Source organism: Aotus nancymaae, unplaced genomic scaffold (assembly GCF_030222135.1).
Source record: "Aotus nancymaae isolate 86718 unplaced genomic scaffold, 86718_ANA_hifiasm-v0.15.2.pri h1tg000008l, whole genome shotgun sequence".
Classification (NCBI taxonomy): Eukaryota; Metazoa; Chordata; class Mammalia; order Primates; family Aotidae; genus Aotus; species Aotus nancymaae.
Genome location: NW_026988419.1, coordinates 13,178,009 through 13,199,445, shown reverse-complemented (window position 1 = coordinate 13,199,445; position 21,437 = coordinate 13,178,009). Strand labels below are relative to the sequence as shown.

Here is a 21,437-nt window from a genome sequence, read left to right as displayed (position 1 = left end):
TCTGAGTTCTTTGAATATTTGATATTCAGGTTTCCCTTTCACTTCTCTCTGTTTTTCATCTCCATGATTTTTAACCTAATAAAGGCTTAGTTAAAAATAGATAAACAAAAAGGTGTCCGGTTGCCTTTTTTACTGGTGACAATCATAGGAAATACGTTTACTTTCCTTCTGGAACCAATGGTCTTATCCCCATTCGTTTGTGGTATCAATGAAAGGTATTTGGAATTTATGTGAAAATTAGTATCATATAAGAATTTCAACCTGGTATCTTAACATGATATCAGTCAAATACTTGGGCTAAGGTTCCAAACACAGCCATTGGGTGGGATTGGTGCCTTCAGCACTTTCTCTGAAGTTGTTAGAGAGGGAGTGAATGTCATCCCCACTGTTCCATGGCTTTTCTACAAAAGCTATGATGATTTTTTATGTGCATACCAGCATTTTTGACATGTACAATTAATCTGTGTGTGAATCAAAATACTGCCTCTCCTACAACGAGTGAGTGATGGATTTTGATTGTATCAGGGCATACTCAGGCCCTCCTGTGTTTGGGTAGCTTTCATAAAATCAATACATCATTGAAGTCCTTCCTACAGAACTAAGTAATGGAAGCCACCACCTTGAGTTACCACGTCTATAAATTTTTATAGTACAGTTCACCGGACATATTTCCTCTATTCTTTTATTTATTGTATAAGAGAAAAGATGATAACTTAACATTTGCTGAACAACTCCTGTGGTCAAATTTTTGTATAGGGGCTTAACATTATTGACTCTTCCATAACGCTCTGAGTGAATGTGGTTTCATTTGTACAAAATGAAATTGAAGCACAGCAGTTAAGTGACTTGCTCAGGGTACACACACTAATGGACGTTAGAGTGGGGATTTGAATCTAGATCTGTCTTAAAACATAGTCTATGATGATTATTCTTTTTCTTTGTCTCCTGTTTAAAGTAACAATTTTCAATCTTCGGCAATTCTACCACTCTACTTACATCATATGTATAGAGCTGACGTTTATCAGGTAGGACCACATTTCACAGCTTCACGTACTGTTTTAAATGTACACTTTTAATCCTCATCATAATTCTGCAAAGTCAGTAAAATTATTACCTCTTTTATATTACAAATGTGGAAACTAAGGCATAAGAATGCCATTTAAATTGCCCAAGGTCATGTGACTATTTAGTGGCAAAGCAGGATTTAAGCCCAGGCATGTGGCTCTAGAGTCTGTCCTTGTAATCACTATCCTCAGCTGATATGCTCTGTATGCGCACTGTGTTGAACAGTGCACAGACACAGCTCTGACCTTGAAGAATGCCATTTAGTATATTGATATCTAATTATCTAATAGGTACTCAAAATAGTTTCTCTTGGTGTCTCCTTTCAAAATGGTTTATGCACTAGCTGAATTGGGCTGAATAAATAACATTTCTCTATGCTATGAGTTATACATGTTTAGGAGTTGTTAATTTCTCCTATTTAATAACACTGTATATGTGAAAGACCAATTCTCTCTATTCTATTAAAAACACAGGAGAAATTATGCTTTTTATTCTTTTAATAAAAGTATAATTTCTGTGATGTTTGTCCACCAAATTATCTTTTCTGTTCACTACAAATTAATTACAGATGGTATGTGGGCCAAGGGGGGTTACAATATATTCAGCCATTCACATTATTTCCAATAGAGGACTCAAAGTAACATCTTACAATTGCTTTGAGTTTTTTTTTTTTAATAAAATAAAATAAATGGGCATCTTGCTTGCCTTCGAAGATTCCTTTGCTAATCTCAGATTGCCATCTGAAATTTTAATTAGTGATTTGAAATGTGCTTACACAAAGAACCTTGTCCAAGTTGTCTGTTTCTGCCAAATTAAACTATTAAACTAAGTAACCTAATTAAAATCCTTTTAGCTTTTAATCAATATTTTATTTACATCCATATTTCTCAGGAAGCTTAATGAGTTTTTTGGAAGTGATAGTTATTTCTGTCCCATTTATCAAAGGTCAATTTTAAGAAGTCTAAGTTCTCTTCTCTAAGGCCATGGAGGCAGCAAGAAACAGATGAGGACACGTTTGGTGCGAGCCCTTCTGTCCTCTACAAGCCCTGGGTGCACAGGAAGCTGGGCAGTGCTCCTGCAGCTTCTGGGTGAGGTAGCTGAAAGGAGCAGCTCCACTGCCCTACACACAGCCAGTCCCCCTGCCCTTTCCTCTCAGGGGCCCTGGCAACATGCCTGGCAGTGATTACAGGGAGTGAAAACCACAATGTGCTCTCCAAGCAAAAAAGTAGGTTCCCCTATTCCATATTCTTAAGAGTCAAATAGTTTCATGAGGGTTCTGGGTGCAGTAGCCTGTTACCCCAGCACTTAGGGAGGCCGGGGCAGGTGGATCACTTGAGGACAGGAGTTCGAGACCAGCCTGGCCAACATGGTGAAATCCTATCTCTATAAAAAAACGCAAAAATTAGCCAGTCATGGTGGCAGGCACCCATAATCCCAACTACTCAGGTGACTGGGGCCTTTGTATTGCTTGAACCTGGCAGGCAGAGGCTGGAGTGAGCAGAGATTGCACCACTGTATTCCAGCTTGAGCAACAGAGTGAGACTCCATTTCAAAAAAAATAGTTTAATGAGGTTTATGAAAATAGCATTCTGTTTATTCATTTCCTGGTCATCCCTCCTCACTCATCCCATTTACCTGAGGCAAGCACTTTCAGATCACATTATAAATTTATTTATCGAAGTCTCTAAAAAGCATACATGACTTCCTACATTTCTAAATATTAGACATAAACCATTAATTTCCAACTGTAGAAAATAATGACTTAGCTTCTCCAATCTCCCCTACTCCTATCCACATCATATTTCAACCAATCATCCCATTGTCTCAATACAAATACAGCAGAATTTTGATTCTATAGGCATTTAATGTTGATATTTTTATGATCATATAAACACTATTCTCACTTAAGTCAATAGGACAACATAATTTATTTTCTTTCCTTGAAAACTCATTATTTTTGGAATTTGACTATCTTATTTTCTTGTTCCCTTAGTTTTCTTTTTTTAAAATTATTACACTTTAATTTCTGGGGTACATGTGCAGAACGAACAGGTTTGTTACATAGGTATACGCGTGCCATGGTGGTTTGCTGCATCCATCACCCCATCATCTATATTAGGTATTTCTCCTAATGCTATCCCTACCCTAGCCCTCCACCCCTCTGTTATCCCTCCTCTAGTTTCCCAGCCCCAACAGGCCTCAATGTGTGATGTTCCCCTCCCTGCATCCATGTGTTCTCATTGTTTAACACCCACTTATGAATGAGAACATGCGGTGTTTGGTTTTCTGTTCTTGTGTTAGTTTGCTGAGAATGATGATTTCCAGCTTCATCCATGTCCCGCAAAGAACATGAACTCACCCTTTTTTATGACTGCATAGTATTCTATAGCATATATGTGCCACATTTTCTTTATCCAGTCTATCATTGATGGGCATTTGGGTTGGTTCCAAGTCTTTTTTATTGTGAACAGTGCCACAATAAACACACGTATATGTGTCTTTATAATAGAATAATTTATAATCCTTTGGGTATATACCCAGTACTGGGATTGCTGGGTCAAATGGTATTTCTAGTTCTAGATCCATGAGGAATTGCCACACTATCTTCCACAATGGTTGAACTAATTTACACTCCCACCAACAGTGTAAAGGTGTTTCTTTAGGTTCTAACTAACAAGAGATGTGAAGGACCTCTTCAAGGAGAACTACAAACCACTGCCCAAGGAAATAAGAGAGGACACAATAGAAAACTGAGGATTTTATATTTAGAAAATACCATTGTCTCAGCCTAAAATCTCCATATGCTGATAAGCAACTTCAGCAAAGTCTCAGGATACAAAATCAATGTGCAAAAATCACAAGCATTTCTGTACACCAATTACAGACAAACAGATAGCTATCATGACTGAACTTCCATTCACAATTGCTACAAAGATAATAAAATACCTAGGAATACAACTGAGAGGTGAATGGAAAAAGAGAGCTGGAGATCACAACATGCAGATTATGAGATTTCACTGAATTCTCTGTTTCTCAGCCTTCATGAGGACCCTCAACTGTTCCTGGTGTTCTCTACTCCAGAGACCCTTTCTTTTACCATCTCATTCATACCAAAGGAGTGAAGCATAATAAAACTTCACTCATTTTCTCTGAATGGCCTATAGAGAGAGTAGGGATTGGATCTCAAGCTGTTTCTCAAAGAAACTTTAAAAAATTGTTCGTTTTATTATCTCTCACACAAACATATGCTTCCAAGGGCCCTGGTGCTGTACATTTCTGATCATCTTGGAGTTTCTGCACAAAGAATTGTGTTTCTTCTCATTGTTTTCCTATAGCTGAGCCAGGTTGTGTGTGTGTCTCTGTGTGTGTGTGTGTGTGTGTGTGTGTCTGCTAAATCTATTATTAAGTGGTCTTTTTGTTTTTGAGCTTCCAAAATGTTGTTTCTCTATTCTGTCCATTTTTTTCTTTATTCTTATGGGTTAGAAACAAAACTACAATAATGGATACAACTCTTTATTGTCATTAGATTGAATTTTTGAAAGAGGTGGAGATAAATATCAATATCATTATGCTCTTTTGTGTGAAAACCTGTCAAACCACTCTAAAACTGAGTGTCGTAAAGCAATAAATATTTAATATTGCTGAGAGTCCGCGAATCAGCTGGATAATTCAGGTAATCTCAGTCAGATCTAGCTGATCTCTCCTGGACTCACTCAGGTATTATGGTGAGCTGACAAGTTGGCTGGACTCTGGTCTAGGATGGTCTGATTTCACATATCAGAACATCAGCTGGTTCACCAGCTGTTTGCTGAGGTGATGAGTTTGCCTAAGCCATGGTTCTCTCATCATCCAGGCTGTACTAAGCTTGTTCTCTGATGGTTCTTAGGATGAGCTTTCCAAAAGCAAAAGCAGAAGGATGTAACCCTCATGATTGCACATGGCACATCATCACTTCCACCACATTCCATTTGCCAAAACAGGTCACAAGTACAACCCAGACTCAAATAGTGAGGAAATCTTGGTGGACAGAACTACAAAGAGACATTTCAAAGTCTTCAATAGAGGGAGTGGTGAAGATATGAACACATTCTTGCAATCAGTCTACTACTTATGTTCTATCCAATGATTTTAATCAGAATTCCCCTTGTGATAGATAGAATAATGATTCCCCCAAAGATGTTCACAGAATAATCCCTGAAACCAGTGAACATGTTATCTTGCATGGCAAATGGGGCTTTGCCATTAGATTAAATTAAGGATGTTAATGTGGGAATGGGGAGGTAATCTGAGATTATCCCGGTGGGTTCAATGTAATCATAAGGGTCCTTCTAAGCAGGTGGTAGGAGAGGAGGAGTCAGAGGAGATGCGAAGACAAAGCAGAAGTCTGAAAGATGCCGTCACAGGTAGGGCCCACAAACCAAGGAAGGCAGAGAGTTCTTATAATATGGTTTGGCTGTGTCCCCACCCAGATCTCATCTTGAATTGTAACTCCCACAATTTCCACATATCCTGGGAGGAACCTGGTGGGAGGTAATGGAATCATGGGGGCAGGTCTTTCCCATGCTTTTCTTGTGATAGTAAATAAGTCTCATGAGATCTGATGGTTTATTATTATTATTACTATTATTACTACTACTATTATTATTATTTTGAGACAGAGTCTTCCTCTGTCACCCAGGATGGAGTGCAATGGTGTAGTCTTGGCTCATGCAACCTCCACCTCTCGGGTTCAAATGATTCTCGTGCCTTAGCCTGATGAGTAGCAGGGTTTACAGGTACCTGCCACCATGCCCAGCTAATTTTTGTATTTTAGTAGAGACAGGGTTTCACCATATTGGCCAGGCTGGTCTTGAACTCCTGACCTCCTGATCTGCCTGCCTCCACCTCCCAAAGTGCTGGGATTACAGACATGAGCCACTGTACCTGGCCTGATCTGATAGTTTTAAAAATGGGAATTTCCCTGCACAAGATCTCTTCTCTTGTCTGCCACCATGTGAGATGTGACTTTCACCTTCCGTGATGATTGTGAGGCCTTCACAGCCACATAGAACTCTAAGTCTATAAACTTCTTTCTTTTGTAAATTGCCCAGTCTTGGGGATGTCTTCATCAGCAGCATAAAAATGAACCAATACATCCTCGAAGGTAGAAAAAGTGAACAACAGATTCTCCTCTAGAGCCTTCAGAAGTTATACAGCTATTCCAACATATGGATTTTAGGACTTTTAATTTCTGAAAGTTTTAGATAATAAAGTTATGTTGTTTTTTAAACCATTACATTTTTGGTAGTTTATTGTATATTATTAGTAAGGACAAGCTAACACATCTCACTTTCCTTTCAGTTCAACCATGATATATTTAGATTTTTTGCCATATCCACATGCCGGTTCTATTATTATTTTCTTCACAAAAGGAAATCTATTTTGAAAAAAAATATATTCCTATTGTAACCATTAATATATCTGAAATAAAGAGGTATTCCAGTTTTTTTTCTAACACATGTAAAATAAATGAAGTTATTAAGAAAAATGTTTGTTCATATTCCACAAGAGGGGTATATAGTATTCAGTATTTCTCAGTTTTATTTGACTATGTTGCTCTTTCTTTGTGCAACTCTAATTTACTAATTAGCTCATTGAATAAATATTTTATTGAGCATTTACCCTGCGTCAGACATGTGTGAATAAGAAAGATGAAATCTTGTCTTCAGAGCGAACACTTCAGTGCAGAACACATACCATACATACATTTTTTTAAAGTGAGTAATAAAATTACAGGCTCTGATAAAAGAAATAAAGTGCTGTGCTAGAGAACAACTGGGCACTGTGAGGTGAAGGTCTGGGGTATGGGCTAGGCTAGTATCTGGCTAGATTAGTTCCCTGGAAAGAGGTCATTTACAGGCTCATAGTCTACTTATTTTAACATTGAAATCTTCCAGCTCGCTGTTAAGGAAAGAAAATTTCTCATTCTGGCCTCTCTAATTTTTGGCCCCTCTAATCCATCAGCAAATTCTATTGATCATTGTTTGCACATCCTCTTGCATCACTTACTTATTTCCATTCTCAATTTCTCACCCAGGCTAAAATTCTTACAGCAATTCTCATAAAGCTTCTTATAAGGTAACTTTTCATCTTTTCCTGCCTCAGTAGCCTGAATGGATGCAACATGCTCTCCAGGGATTGAAATAAGTTCTGAAGATGAGGGTCAGGGCTAGAAGTCCCACAGGTGATTGACAATGTTTCCACAGGCAGGGACAGTTATACTTTAGTGACTCCATCACTTTGAGTAGGAGGTGCCTCATTGCTACTTTAGGATGACAGAAGTGTGTCTTCTTGGCTGGGCGCAGTGGTTCACGCCTGTAATCCCAGCACTTTGGGAGGCTGAAGTGGGCAAATCACAAGGTCAGGAATTTGAGACCAGCCTGGCCAATATGATGAAACCCCATCTCTACTAAAAATACAAAAAATTAAGTGGGCATGCTGGCAGGTGCCTGTAATCCCAGCTACTCAAGAGGCTGAGGCAGGAGAATCACTTGAACCCAGGAGGCGGAGGTTGCAGTGAGCCGAGATGGTGCCACTGCACTCCAGCCCAGGCGACAGATTTCTTTTTCTGTCCTGGTAGCCTGGATGGATGCAATATGCTCCCCAGGAATTGAAATAAGTTCTGAAGAAGCATGTTGCATCCATCCAGGCTACCGGGGGAAAAAAATAGTGTGCCTTCTCTAGAGAAGCAACTGAGAGCTGGAGGTGTTAAAACGGAACCTGTGGGTCTACTTCTCTGCCCCCTTGTGCCCTTCCTGACCCAAGGCTCTCTTCTTTACAGTGCCAACTAGGAGCAATCCTGAGAGCTGTCAGGGTGCACCAAGATAAAGGTAATCTGTTTCCCAGTCTTCTTTAAGCTGCCCATCCATGAAGGCAAATAGGAGAAGGTTTACATCAGTTTTAGGCTTGTCTTCAAGTTCACCCTTTCCCACCAAGTGCAATCTCTGACCACTTGTTTTGGTGTGTAGGTGGGTGTGCTTTCTTCTTTATATAACATCATCATGCTTTTTAGAGTAAAAATATGTTTTAGGGATTATTTAATCCAAACAAAATAGTTTAAGAGATAAAGTTAAAGTCTAGAGACATCATGAAACTGGCTAGAAATCACATACCTGGTTGCTGACAAATTTAGGATTCGAATTTGGGATTCCTGACTCATATTCCAAGTCAAACCTACCATATTTACCATCCTGCTGAGAAAATGGAGAATTGAGACAAATAGTTGCTTTAAAGTTTATTTACTGTTGTTTGAAATTATATAACATACTCTTAGATTTATTTTATCAGTGTATAAATAGTTTTTGGCAGTGATTGCCTACAATACAGTCTATGAAATATGTATTTTTGGCTGAGTTCTTTCTTAACTTGTGTGCCCTTGATTGTAAATGATTCATTATCTTCTCACTGTACTTATGTCTGGGGAATTTTACAACAAATGCTTCATAAATTCTTTTTGTTTCTCCTGCAACAATTTTCCGTGTCCTTACTACTCATAAACTAGAAGAAAATATAGCAATGCTTCAGAGATGTCCTGAAGGACCAGTTCTTGAAACTTCCTCTGATATAAATCACAATGTGTTTTCTTTCTTTTTGAGATGGGGGGAATACAGCCTTAAATGTAGACCTTCCAAGAACAAATTGCAAGATCTTTTTCTCCAATTAGCTACTCTCAGAAATATATTTAGAATAGTTTCTGCACAGTATCATTCTTTAGCAGTCCCCAGATATTGTAGGAAATCATTAGATAACAGCTATTTCAATTCCCTGTTCTTCATCCAAACAGTGCGAAGTGACCACCGATGCATTTGATTTCTCATGTTCTGATTTTTTAAAAAAAATCTTTAAAACTCTTTATAAACAAACTATTCACTGTGTTGACAGGAAAATGGAATGCACAAAGCTAATCAAAGATTTTTATACTCTACCTAGCATCATGGGCAAAATTAAACTATGGTATTCCTGACCAGTCCATGTTTGCATGTACTTTGGGTACATCAGGCACAACAAAGTGCAGCACGTATGCCATTTCTCTCATTCCCTGAGCCAGGCAGACATAACCAACCAAACACATAACCAGGATGCCAAGGCTTTCTTTATGTGTCCTCAGAATCTTTCTTAACACAGCCTCTAGGCAGTCACTACACAATAGTCACCTTATATATGTGGATTTCCAACCTAGTAAGCAAAGTTATACTACTATAGTTATTATAGCTACCTTTAAAAAGCACAGATAAGAAATCCTAAACATAAACTAATAAGTGATTCATATAATATATTGTTACTCTTTTTTTTTTTTTTTTTTTTTTTTGAGATGGAGTCTCACTCTGTTGCCCAGGCTGGAGTGGAGTGGCACAATCTTGGTTCACTGAAGCCTCCACCTCCCAGGTTCAAGTGATTCTCCTGCCTCGGCCTCCCAAGTAGCCAGGATTACAGGTGCCCACCACCACGCCTGGCTAATTTTTGTATTTTTAGTAGAGACAAGTTTTCACCATGTTGGCCAAGCTGGTCTCAACCTCCTGACCTCAAATGATCTGCCCAACTTGGCCTCCCAAAGTGCTGGGATTACAGGCATGAGCCACCACACGGGGCCAATATATTGTTACTCTTACTGCTTTCCCTTGATGTTGCCCATTGAAAGCCTTTTCTTCTTTTAGTTGACAATGGCTTCCCAGAAATTTGTCTTTCTTTAGTGTAAAAAACCTTTCAAAACCTTAATATTCCCTGTATTAGTCCATTCTCACACTGCTATAACAAACCACCTGAGACTGAGTAATTTATAACGAAGAGAAATTTAATTGACTCACAGTTCATCATGGCTGGGGAGACCTCAGAAAACTTACAATCATGGCGAAAGGTGAAGGAGAAGCGAGGCACCTTCTTCAAAAAGTGGCAGGAGAGAGAGCGCAAGAAGGAAAGTGCCACACTTTTAAAGCATCAGATCTCATGAGAAGTCACTCACTATCACAAGAACAGGAAATAAAAAATCTGCCCTTGTGATTCAATCATCTCTCACCAGGCTCTTCCACTGACACATGAAGATTAAAATTTGACACAAGATTTGAGTGGGGACAGAGAGCCAAACCATATTATTCTGCCCCTGGTCCCCCCCACCAAATCTCATATCCTTTTCACATTTCAAAACCAATTATCCCTTCCCAACGGTCCCCCAAAGTCTTCATTCATTCCAGCATTAACTCAAAATTCCAAGTTCATCTGAGACAAGAAAAGCCCCTTCCATCTATGAGCCTGTAAAATCTGAAACAAATTAGTTACTTCAAAGATACAATGTGAGTATAGGCCTTGGGTAAATGCTCCCTTTCTAAATGGGAGAAATTGACCAAAAACCCAACAGGGCAGCCATTAAATCTTAAAGCTCCAAAATCTCCTTTGACTCCATGTCTCACATCCAGGACACACTGACACAAGAGGTGGGCTCCTAAGGCCTTGGGGTGAGTCTGTCTCTGTGGCTCTGCAGGGTACAACCCCCTTGGCTGCTTTCACAGGCTGGTGTTGAGTGCCTGCAGCTTTTCCATGCACACAGTGCAAGCTGTTGATGGACCCACCATTCTGGGGTCTGGATGTTGGTGTCCCTCTTCTCACAGCTCCACTAGGCAGTGCCCCAGTGGAACTCTGTGTGGGGCTCCAACCCCACATTTCCCCAGTGCATGCCCTAGTAGAGGTTCTCCATGAGAGCTCCCTGCAGCAGACTTCTGCCTGGACATCCAGGCAATTCCCCCCATCCTCTAAAATCTAGGTGGAGGCTGCTCAGCTCTTGACCTCTGTGCACCCATAGGCTCAACATCACATGGAAGCCACCAAAGCTTGGGGCTTGCACCCTCTGAAGCAATGGCACACACTGTACCTTTGCTGCTTTTAGCCATAGCTGGATCTAGAGCCACTGAGATGCTGGGCACCAAGTCCCAGGGCTGCACAGAGCAGAAGCACCCTGGGCCCACAAAACCATTTATTCCTCCTAGGCCTCCAGGCCTCTGATAGGAGGGGCTGCCATGAAGATCTCTGAAATTCCCTGGAGAAATTTTCCCCATTGTCTTGGCTATTAACATTCAGCTATTCCTTACTCATGCAAATTTCTGCAGCTAGCTTGAATTTCTCCCCAGAAAAAAATGAGTTTTTATTTTTTACTACATGGTGAGGCTGCAAATTTTTGAAACCTTTATTTTACTTCCCTTTTAAACATAAGTTCTAATTTCAGATCCTCTCTTTATGGACACATATGAGCATACGGTTTTGGAAAAAAACAGGTCACATCTTGAATGCTTTGCTGCTTAGAAATTTCTTGCACCAGATACCCTACATTATCTCTCTCAAGTTCGAAGTTCCACAGATGTCTAAGGCAGGGGAACAATGCTTCCAGTCTCTTTGCTAAAGCATAGCCAGAGTGACTTTTGCTCCAGTTCCCAATAAGTTCCTCATCTCCATCTGAGAACACATTAGCCTGGACTTTATTGTTCATATTACTCTCGGTATTTTGGTCACAACCATTCAATAAGTATCTAGGAAGTTCCAGACTCTCCTTCAACTTTCTGTCTTGTTCTGAGTCCTCTGAACTGTTTCAACCTTTGCCTGTGACCCAGTTACAAAGTCACTTCCACGTTTCTAGGTATGTTTATAGCAGTACCCTACTGTTAATACCTGTCTTCTGTATTAGTTTGTTCTCACACTGCTATAAAAAAACTACCAGAGACTGGGTAATTTATAAAGTGAGGAAGTTTAATGAATCACAGTTCTGCATGGTTGAGGAGACCTCAGAAAACTTACAATCATGGCAGAAAGTACAGAAGAAGCAAGTATCTTTTTTGTAAGGTGGCAGGAAAGAAAAAGGGAGAGGGGTAGTGCCATACTTTTAAACCGTCAGAACTGTGAGAATGCACTCACTATCATGAGGACAGCAAGGGGAAAATTCACCTTCATGATGCAATTACCTCCCACCAGGCCCCTCCCCTGACATGTGGGGATTACAGTTTGACATGAGATTTGTATGGGGACACAGAGCAAAACCATACCTTTTTCCTTGGTAAAATAAAGATGTGACTTGAATTAAGTTTCTCAGTTCTAAAAATATGTATGTCTATTATTTGTATCCAAGAACATTTGCTAAGAAAACATTTAAATTGATGGAGAAATTAATATATAACTAGAGATGGTATCTATTTAAAAATTTTCCAAGAAGAGGCCTAGCATGGTGGCTCAGGCCTATAATCCCAGCACTTTGGGAGTCAGAGGCGGGCAGATCACACGAGGTTGGGAAGTTCGAGACCAGCCTGACCAACATGGAGAAACCCTGTCTCTACCAAAAATACAAAATTTGCTGGGCATGGTGGTGCATGCCTGTAATCTCAGCTACTCAGGAGGTTGAGGCAGGAGAATCGTTTGAACTAGGGAGGCGGAAATTGTGGTGAGCTGAGATTACACCATTGTACTCCAGCCTGGGAAACAAGAGCAAAACTCTGTCTCAAATAGACAAACAACAACAACAACAAAAACTTCCTGAAAAGAAATGTGTCTGAAACTCTAGTGTGTATATAAAGTACTAAAAATGTTTTCAAGTTACATGATTATATATACCAATAATATGTAAGTAGAACTGGTATATAATACATTTTTCTATTATTAGTAAAATGTAATATTTCAAAATGGAATTAGTGCCATCATGTAACATGTTTGTGAATGTGACTTTGTCACTCAACCAGCATCTAGCTTAAAAAGAATAAACAAACAAAAATCGGGAAAAATTTGGCTTAATATGGCCAAGGACAGGAAAACCTTTGGATATTGGAGTCATGAAGTATGGATATCCTTCTTAGAATTATACTGCTAATTTTCCCCATTGCAGGTAGGTCTTCTACTTTTCAGCAGTGTTAGGAATGCATTTTAGTTGAGGGAAATGGAGGACGTGATTCATTGACATTTACAAATCTCAATTTGTAGAGAATCTGTCATGTTCAGGAGAGATGGAGATTAGGCTTACCTTCTACACTAGTTTCTACACAGGGAGAGATAAAATGAAAATAAGAAAAGGTCAATTCAGAGCACTACCATATAAAACCTCAGGAAGTCCAACAACAGCAAGAACTGAAAACAAAAGAAAGTCAGGTGATTAAACCGCAAAGCCCTCAGGCAGAAATTAGCTTTAGAAACCTAGCCAGCTCTGTTTGTGATGGGCTGGGTATCGCTCTAGATTCATATCAATAAAGTGAATTTGAAAGAGAAGTTGACCTAGCTAAATAAATGAATGAGAATAAGCTTTCTCCTAGAGATATAGTTTGTGCACTGCTCATTTAGAAATAATCATGTTCTTCCTTTTAAAACATATTTTTGTACTGATTGTATAGTAGATATTGATGCTATCTCAGAGAGAAATATACACATAAGACACAAGACAAATACGTTTACTTATGTAGATAGTTTTTTATCATGCAAATTTAGCCAAAAGTTTTACTCTCTCTAATTATTAATGGTAGACACCTAAGCTGTGGTAATCTTTAGGACTGTTACCAGTGTTTCAATTCTGGTGGAATATTACATCACTTAGACCATGTGACTTGCATTGGCCTAACATGATAAGGAACGTGAGCAGCAATGGTGTGTTTACTTCTGGGTGGAAGCCTTGGTGAGCCCATATGTGGTCAACCATGTTCCTTTTTTCATGCTCTCGTGACACTGTAGATGTAAAGATTCTATCATCCTGAGACCCTGAGTGGGAGTGACATGGAACAGAGCTGCTTTCAACCTAAGAAAGCAATGTAACATACATGGGAAATATATTTTGGTTAAGACACTCAGATTTGGAGGTTGTTTGTTACTGCAGCCTAGTGTAGCCCATTCTAATTGATAAGAAAGCTTTCTCTAGGATTTAGTGTTGTAGCAGAACTACATGATGAAAAAACCAGTAACTACAACTTAGCTGGAGAGAATATTGGATCCAAATCACTTAACTATAATCTAACCCCTTCTCAATACTCTATAGTTAGGTAAGTGCAAATCTCTCTGGTGGCTTAAACTCTCTTTCCTTCGTGGATACTCCCAAATCATAGAAATAGATTGATCCACAGTCCACTGGGGGAAGAGAATCAAAGTAACCATTAAATGTGGGAGACTCAATGGATGGAGGGATCAGTTTTACTGGAATACATGTTGGAAAGAATCCAATTAATTCTACAAAGTGAATGGTAAGGATTTCTAAATTAGTTATGAGGTTTGAAAATTCAATAACCTTGTTCTTCTGTATATCAAGAATCTATAATAGGCTGAAACTGTAAGACAACAAATAATTAAGTTGTTTGAACAAAGGTTAGATAGTAAAAATATGAAAATCAGGATGCTATTTACTTACAGCATGACTTACTGAAGTTGCTTTAACCTGTTGGCTTCAGCCTCCTCATCTGCAAAACAAAAAAAGTCTTAAATAGAGATGAAATTAATATTTGAACTAGATTTTGATAAATTCCCTTACATATGATGGTAGGTTGTTAAATTTTTCAACTTTTTTTTTCCCTAGTGTTTGCCTCTTTTTTTGGTATAAAAATACTTCCAACCAGGACAGTTTCATGCTGTTAACCTAACATGACTGAATGCAGAGTGGCAGAACTTGCTGATGATCATCCTTCATTGCAGCCAGAACAGGCTAGCTTCAGCACAACAAGATTATATTAGGTTGTTGCAAAAGTGATTGCGATTTCTTGTTATTACTTTCAGTGACGAAAGCAGCAATTACTTTTGCATCAACCAATATCTTTACTGCTATGATCCTTGCAAGTAAGATGACTTCTGAGAGCTTCATGATTTATTCTGATTCCCACGATCTTGACCCTTCTCTGAATTTTTAGGATTTATTGTATGTGCCATTCACTTGGCATTTAACTGCATATTTTCTTAGACATGTCTCACATTTACATCTTGTTTTGTTTAATTAAAAAAAATTTTCGGTTTGGTAGTGGTATGCCTTTTTTTTTCAAGCTAGAAAATACATTATATAAGGGTAAATTTTCATTGTTTTTGGCTCTCAGTGTCTCTTCCATATCTTGGCCCATTTAATGGTTTTTCAGGTAAAAGTGACATTTAAATGTTTCCCCTGATTATTTCTTTGCTGAATAAATTCAGCTTAATATTTTCAGGTACATACATGTTTAGCAAACAATAAGCCTAAGTGGCTATTTTGCATGTAAGATTCTCTGCCAAATGACATTTGTCAGTTTTATGTGCACCTATTTTAAATTACAGATTTCAAATATAGTAATAATTATGAGGAAGAGGTTGAGAAAAAAATGAATATTTCAGAGAGTTTTACATGAAGATACATTCTTCATAAAATTAGTTTATAATAGAGCCTACTTTCAATATAAGTGATCAGATTGTAAAATGCTGAGAGAGCTGCAGATTTAAAGAATAATTCACCATTTTATTGTTTATAGGCACGAATGCCCAATATGATGGCAAAATATGCTTTAAACATCTGTTAAAAGGTTCTTTGGTTCATTTTTGTTTCAAAGAAAGGGAATATTAATATTGTTGAATGTTCAAATTATTCAAGTGGCATTCATTGTAGAGCATAGTATTAATTACCAACTGAATCAATGAGAGAAACAAAAAGCAATTGTTTGATTCAAAATAAAAGGTTGGAGACATTTATGTGTGTGTATGTGTTTATTTTCTGTTTCTCTAATATCCTGCATCAAGAGACAAACTGGTATTCATCAAAATGAGCTAGTTTTATGGAAAAATCAGTGCAATTCAGCATCCTTTCCCAAATTGGAGTAATTTAGATAGAAATAAATCATAATGGTGCTTATTTCAGGCTTCTTAGCATGTGCCAAAAAGTGTTCATTAGCTGTCCCCGTAGAGATTCAGGACACTAAGAAACAACGTATCTGGATGGCGGCACACAGCCATAGCACCACCACAAATAGCATTGGTCGATACAATCACTCATCTTTTCAAGACCAAGAAAACTAAGGAACATAAATCATTTCAGTTATGTGTGAATGTGCTAAAAAAAAAAAATGAGAAAATAACTTTTCTCCTAATAGCTTCATTTACACTGAGTTTGGGGTTGTGTGTTGTTGTTATTTTCAAAAAGGAAAGAAAAGGTGAAACACCAGAAGTCATGGTCTGTGTCTAGGAAGTACATGGAAAACCAACAGCTGAGTGAGTAAATTCAAATTCTATAGGCTATTTCTGTAATTCATAGGCTATCACAAGTGATAAATAAAAGCGTGTCCTAGTTCCTGCAGTTAGCCAATTTTATCAAAATGTAAATCTTTGGTGGCTTTTTTTTGGTTTATGTGATTTTAATGTAACCATTTTATATCAGTAACTTGAGGAAGGATCAATCGAATTTATAAAGTCTGAACAATAAACTAGAAAAACATGAATGAAACCTCAAGGACCTGTGGAACAATAGCAGAAGATCCAGCATTGGCATTATTGTGGTCAATAATACAAATTGACTATTTCTGTAGACTACTATTATTGTAGTCAAAGAAGGGCAGGAAGAAGAGAGAGGCGCTAAAATAGTATTTGAATAAATAGTGGGTGAGAACTTCCTAAATTTAGTGAAATATGCAAACCTACAGATTCAGGAAACTGAATAAAATTCACATATTCACAGTTATTTAATTTTAATTTTTTATTTTCATAGGTTTTGGGGAACAGGTGGAGTTTGGTTACATGAATAAGTTCTTTACTGGTGATTGCTGACATTTTGGGGCACTTGTCACCTAAGCAGTATACACTGTACCCAATTTGTAGTCTTTCATTCATCATCCCTCTTCCATCATTTCCCGAGTCCCCAAAGTCCACTATATCGTTCTTAAGACTTTGCATCCTCATAGCTTAGTTCCACTTCTAAGTGAGAACATATGATGTCTGATTTTCTATTCCTGAGTTACTTCACTTAGAATAATGATCTCCAGTTCCATCCAGATTGCTGCAAGTGCCATTATTTTGTTCCTTTTTACAGTAAGTAGTATTCTGTGGTATATGCATAACATGAATTCTTTATCCACTAATTGATGATAGGCATTTGGTCTGGTTCTATATTTTTGCAATTGCAAATTGTGCTGCTATCAACATGTGTGTGCAAGTATCTATTTAATATAATGACTTCTTTTCTTCTGGGTAGATACCTAGAAGGGGGATTGCTAGATCAAATTGTAGTTCTACTTTTAGTTCCTTAAGGAATGCCCACAGTGTTTTCCATAGCGGTTGTATTCGTTTACATTCCCACAAGCAGTGTAAAAAGTATTCCTTTTCACCAAATTCCCTCCAAAATCTTTTTTAAAACATGTTTTCATTATGGCCATTCATGCAGTAGTAAGGTGGTATCACATTGTAGTTCTCATTTGCATTTCCCTGATCATTAGTAATGTTGATCATTTTTTCGTATTTTTGTTGGCCATTTGTATATCTTTTCTTGAGAATTGTCTATTCATATCCTTAGCCCACTTTTTGATGGGTTTGGTTTTTTCTTGCTGATTTGTTTGAGTTCCTTGTAGATTCTGGATATTAGTTCTTTGTCAAATACATAGATTGGGAAGATTTTTCTCCCACTCTGTGGGTTGTCTGTTTACTCTGCCGATTGTTTCTTTTGCTGTGAAGCTTTTTAGTTAATGTAGTCACATCTATTTATCTTTACTTTTGTTGCATTTGCTTTTGGGCTCTTAGTCATGAACTCTTTGCCTAAGCCAATGTCTAGAAGGGAGTTACTGATGTTATCTTCTAGAATTTTTATGGTTTCAGGTGTTAGATTTTAGACTTTGACCCATCTTAAGTTGGTTTTTGTATAAGGTAAGAGATGAGGATCCACTTCCACTCTTTTACTGGTGGTTTGCCAATTATCCCAGCACCCTTTGTTGAATAGGGTGTTCTTTCTCCACTTTATATTTTTGTTTCTTTGTTAAAGATCAGCTGGCTCTAAGGTTTTTTTTTTTTTTTTTTTTTTTTTTTTTTTTGACAGCGTTTTTGCTCTTGTTTCCCAGGCTGGAGTGCAATGGTGTGATCTCGGCTCACTGCAACCTCCACCTCACAGGTCCTAGCAATTCTCCTGCTTCAGCCTCCCTAGCAGCTGGGGTTACAGGCGCCCACCACCATGCCCAGGTAATTTTTTATATTTTTAGTAGAGATGGGGTTTCACTATGTTAGCCAGGCTGGTCTCATACTCCTGACCTCAGGCAATCCACCTGCCTCACCCTCCCAAAGTTCTGGGATTACAGGTGTGAGCCACCGTGCCAGCTTTTTTTTTTTTTTTTTAAGACAGAGTCTCGCTGTTGTTGTCCAAGCTGGAGTGCAGTGGTGCAATCTCAGCTCTCCGTAACCTCTGCCTCCCAGGTTCAAGTGATTCTCCTGCCTCAGCCTCCTGAGTAGCTGGGATTACAGGCACCTGCCACCACACCTGGCTAATTTTTGTACTTTTAGTAGAGACCAGTTTTGCTATGTTTACCAGGCTGGTCTTGAACTCCTGATTTCAGGTGATCCACCTGCCTCGGCCTCCCAAAGTGCTGGGATTACAGGCATGAGCCACCACACCTGGCCATACTTGGCTTTATTTCTGGTTTCTTTATTCTGTTTCATTGGTGTATGTGCCAATTTTGATTCCAGTACCATGCTGTTTTAGTGACTATGGCCTTATAGTATAATTTGAAGACAGGTAATGTGATGCCTCCAGATTTCTTTTTGCTTTGGCTATGTGGGCTCTTTTTTGTTTTATACGAATTTTAGGATTGTTTCTTCTAGTTCTGAGAAGAATGATGGTGGTATTTTGATGGGAATTGCATTGAATTTGTGGATTGCTTTTGGCAGTATAGTCATTTTCAAAATATTGACTCTACCCATCAACGAACATGGGATATGTTTCCATTTGTTTGTGATCTATTTCTTTCAGCAGTGTTTTGGAGTTTACCTTGTAGAGGTCTTTCATCTCCTTTGTTAGGCATATTCCTAAGTGTTTTACTTTTCTCGCAGTTATTTTAAAAGGGATTGAGGTCTTGATTTGATTCTCAGCTTGGTGTCTGTTGGTGTATAGCAGGGCTACTGATTTATGTACATTACTTTTGTATCCTGAAACTTTGCTGATTCATCTATTAGTTCTAGGAGCTTTTGGGAGGAGTCTTTAAGGTTTTCTAGGTATAAAATCATATCAGCAAACAGCAACAATTTGACTTCCTTTTTACTGATTTGAATGGTCTTTATTTCTTTCTCTTGTCTGATTCCTCTGGCTGTGACTTCTAGTACTATGTTTAATAGAAGTCATGACAGTAGGCATCCTTGTCTTGTTCCAGTTCTCAGGGAAAATGCCTTCATCTTTCCCCCATTCAGTATTATGTTGGCTGTGAGTTTGTCATAGATGGCTTTTATTACATTAAGGAGTATCCCTTCTATGTTGATTTTGCTGAGGGTTTTAATCAAAAAGGGATGCTGCGTTTTGTCAAGTGCTTTTTATGTGTCTATTGAGATGATCATGTGATTTTTGTTTTTAATTCTGTTTATATGGTATATCACATTTATTGACTTCATATGTTAAACCATCCCTGCATCCTTTGTATGAAAACCACTTGATCATGGTGGATTATCTTTTTGACATGCTGTTGGATTTGATTACCTAGTTTTTTGTTAGGAATTTTCACATCTATATTCATCAGGGATATTGTTCTGTAATTTTCTTTTTTCGTTATGTCCTTTTCTTGTTTTGGTATTAGGGTGATACTGGATTCATAGAATTATTTAGGGAGGATTCCCTCTTTATCTTGGGAATGGTGTCAGTCAATAGGATTGGTAACAATTCTTTGAATGTCTGATAGGATTCAGCTGTGAATCTATCTGATCTTGGACTCTTTTTTTGGCAATTTTTAAAATTACCATTTCTATCTCACTGTTAGTGGTCTTTGCAGAGTTTCTAATCCTTCCTGGTTTAATCTGGAAGGATTGTATATTTCCAGGAATTTATTCATCTCCACTAGGTTTTCTAGTTTATGTGCATAAAGGTGTTCATAGTCGTCTTGAATGATTGTTTGTATTTCTGTGGTATTGGTTGTAATATCTCCTGTTTTGTTTCTAATTAAGCTTATTTGTATATTCTGTCTTCTTTTCTTGGTTAATATTACTAATGGTCTATCAATTTTATTTATCTTTTCAAATAACCAGCTTTTTGTTCTATTTATCTTTTGTATTAAAACTCACATATTTAAAAGTGAGAAAGGTTAAGGAACCTAAATGGGATGGAAGTTTATACATTAACTTGAGTGGTAAGATGCTGAAATATCTATATTTATATCTATATCTATGTCCATATTAACAGAGACCCAGAGCAACAACTACAAAGATCATACAAAAGATACACTCTTATATACTGCAAAGAAATACTAAAAATAAATCAAGATGAAATCTCCAAAAATGTTCAAGAAACCCACTAACAGACAGGGAAAGAGAGACATAGGAATGGGGAAACAGACAAGACAATCAGAAAACAAATTTTAAAACTGGTAAATTTAAGCTTTAAATGGTAATTAGTACCTTCAACATAAATCGTCTAAATACACTACTCAAAAGATGGAAATTGGCAGAGTGGATAAAAAGCATGACCATCTTCATGTATATGCTATTTGTAAGAAATTCACTCAAAGTTCAATAACATAGGAAGGTGGAAAAGAAAATGGAAACACACACACACACACACACACACACACACGGATACCTTTTAAACAATCAAAAAACCCAAGCAGAATTGACACTATTAATATCTGATAAAAAGATTCCAGAACAAAGAAAATTATTACAGACAAATGGAACATTATATAATGATAAAAGAATCAATCCACCAGGAAGATATAGCAATTTGATTTGTATGCACACAAAACAACAGAGCCTCAAGATACATAAAGCAAAAATTCAAAGATTAAAGAAGAAATAGACAAATTCACAATTATAATTGGGGACTTGAACACTATTTTCAGCAATTGATAGAATTAGTACATACAAATCAGCAGGAATACAGAAATTCTGAAAAATACAATAAACCAGGAGAATCTAAATGACATACATGGAACACTTCACTCAACAATAGCAAAATACATAATTTTTTCAAATGTCATGGAACATTCACCAATATATATCATATCTGACCATAAAACAAATGTCAACCATTTAAATGCATTGATGTCACACCGAGTGTGTTCTCTAATTATAACATAGTAGTTAGCCAATAATGGAAAACTACAGTAAAATACCTAAGTATGTGGAAATTAAACATCACCGTTCTAAATAACTCAAGAGTCAAAGAGAAAGTCTCAAAGGAAAGAAAAAAATATGTTGGACTAAAG

The 21,437-nt window shown here is 37.7% G+C and overlaps 1 long non-coding RNA gene across 11 annotated transcripts in view; it reads left to right on the top strand.

Moving 5' to 3' along the window:
• LOC105712861 (uncharacterized) overlaps positions 1 to 21,437 on the top strand; it is a 726,004-nt gene that overhangs the window by 607,328 nt on the left and 97,239 nt on the right. Inside the window, exon 10 of one of the 11 annotated variants that reach the window (XR_010341399.1) lies at positions 18,102 to 18,219. The exons of the other annotated variants lie outside the window; for them this stretch is intronic. This is a non-coding gene — a long non-coding RNA (uncharacterized LOC105712861). The remainder of the gene's footprint in view (positions 1 to 18,101; positions 18,220 to 21,437) is intronic. 11 annotated transcript variants of the gene reach the window in all.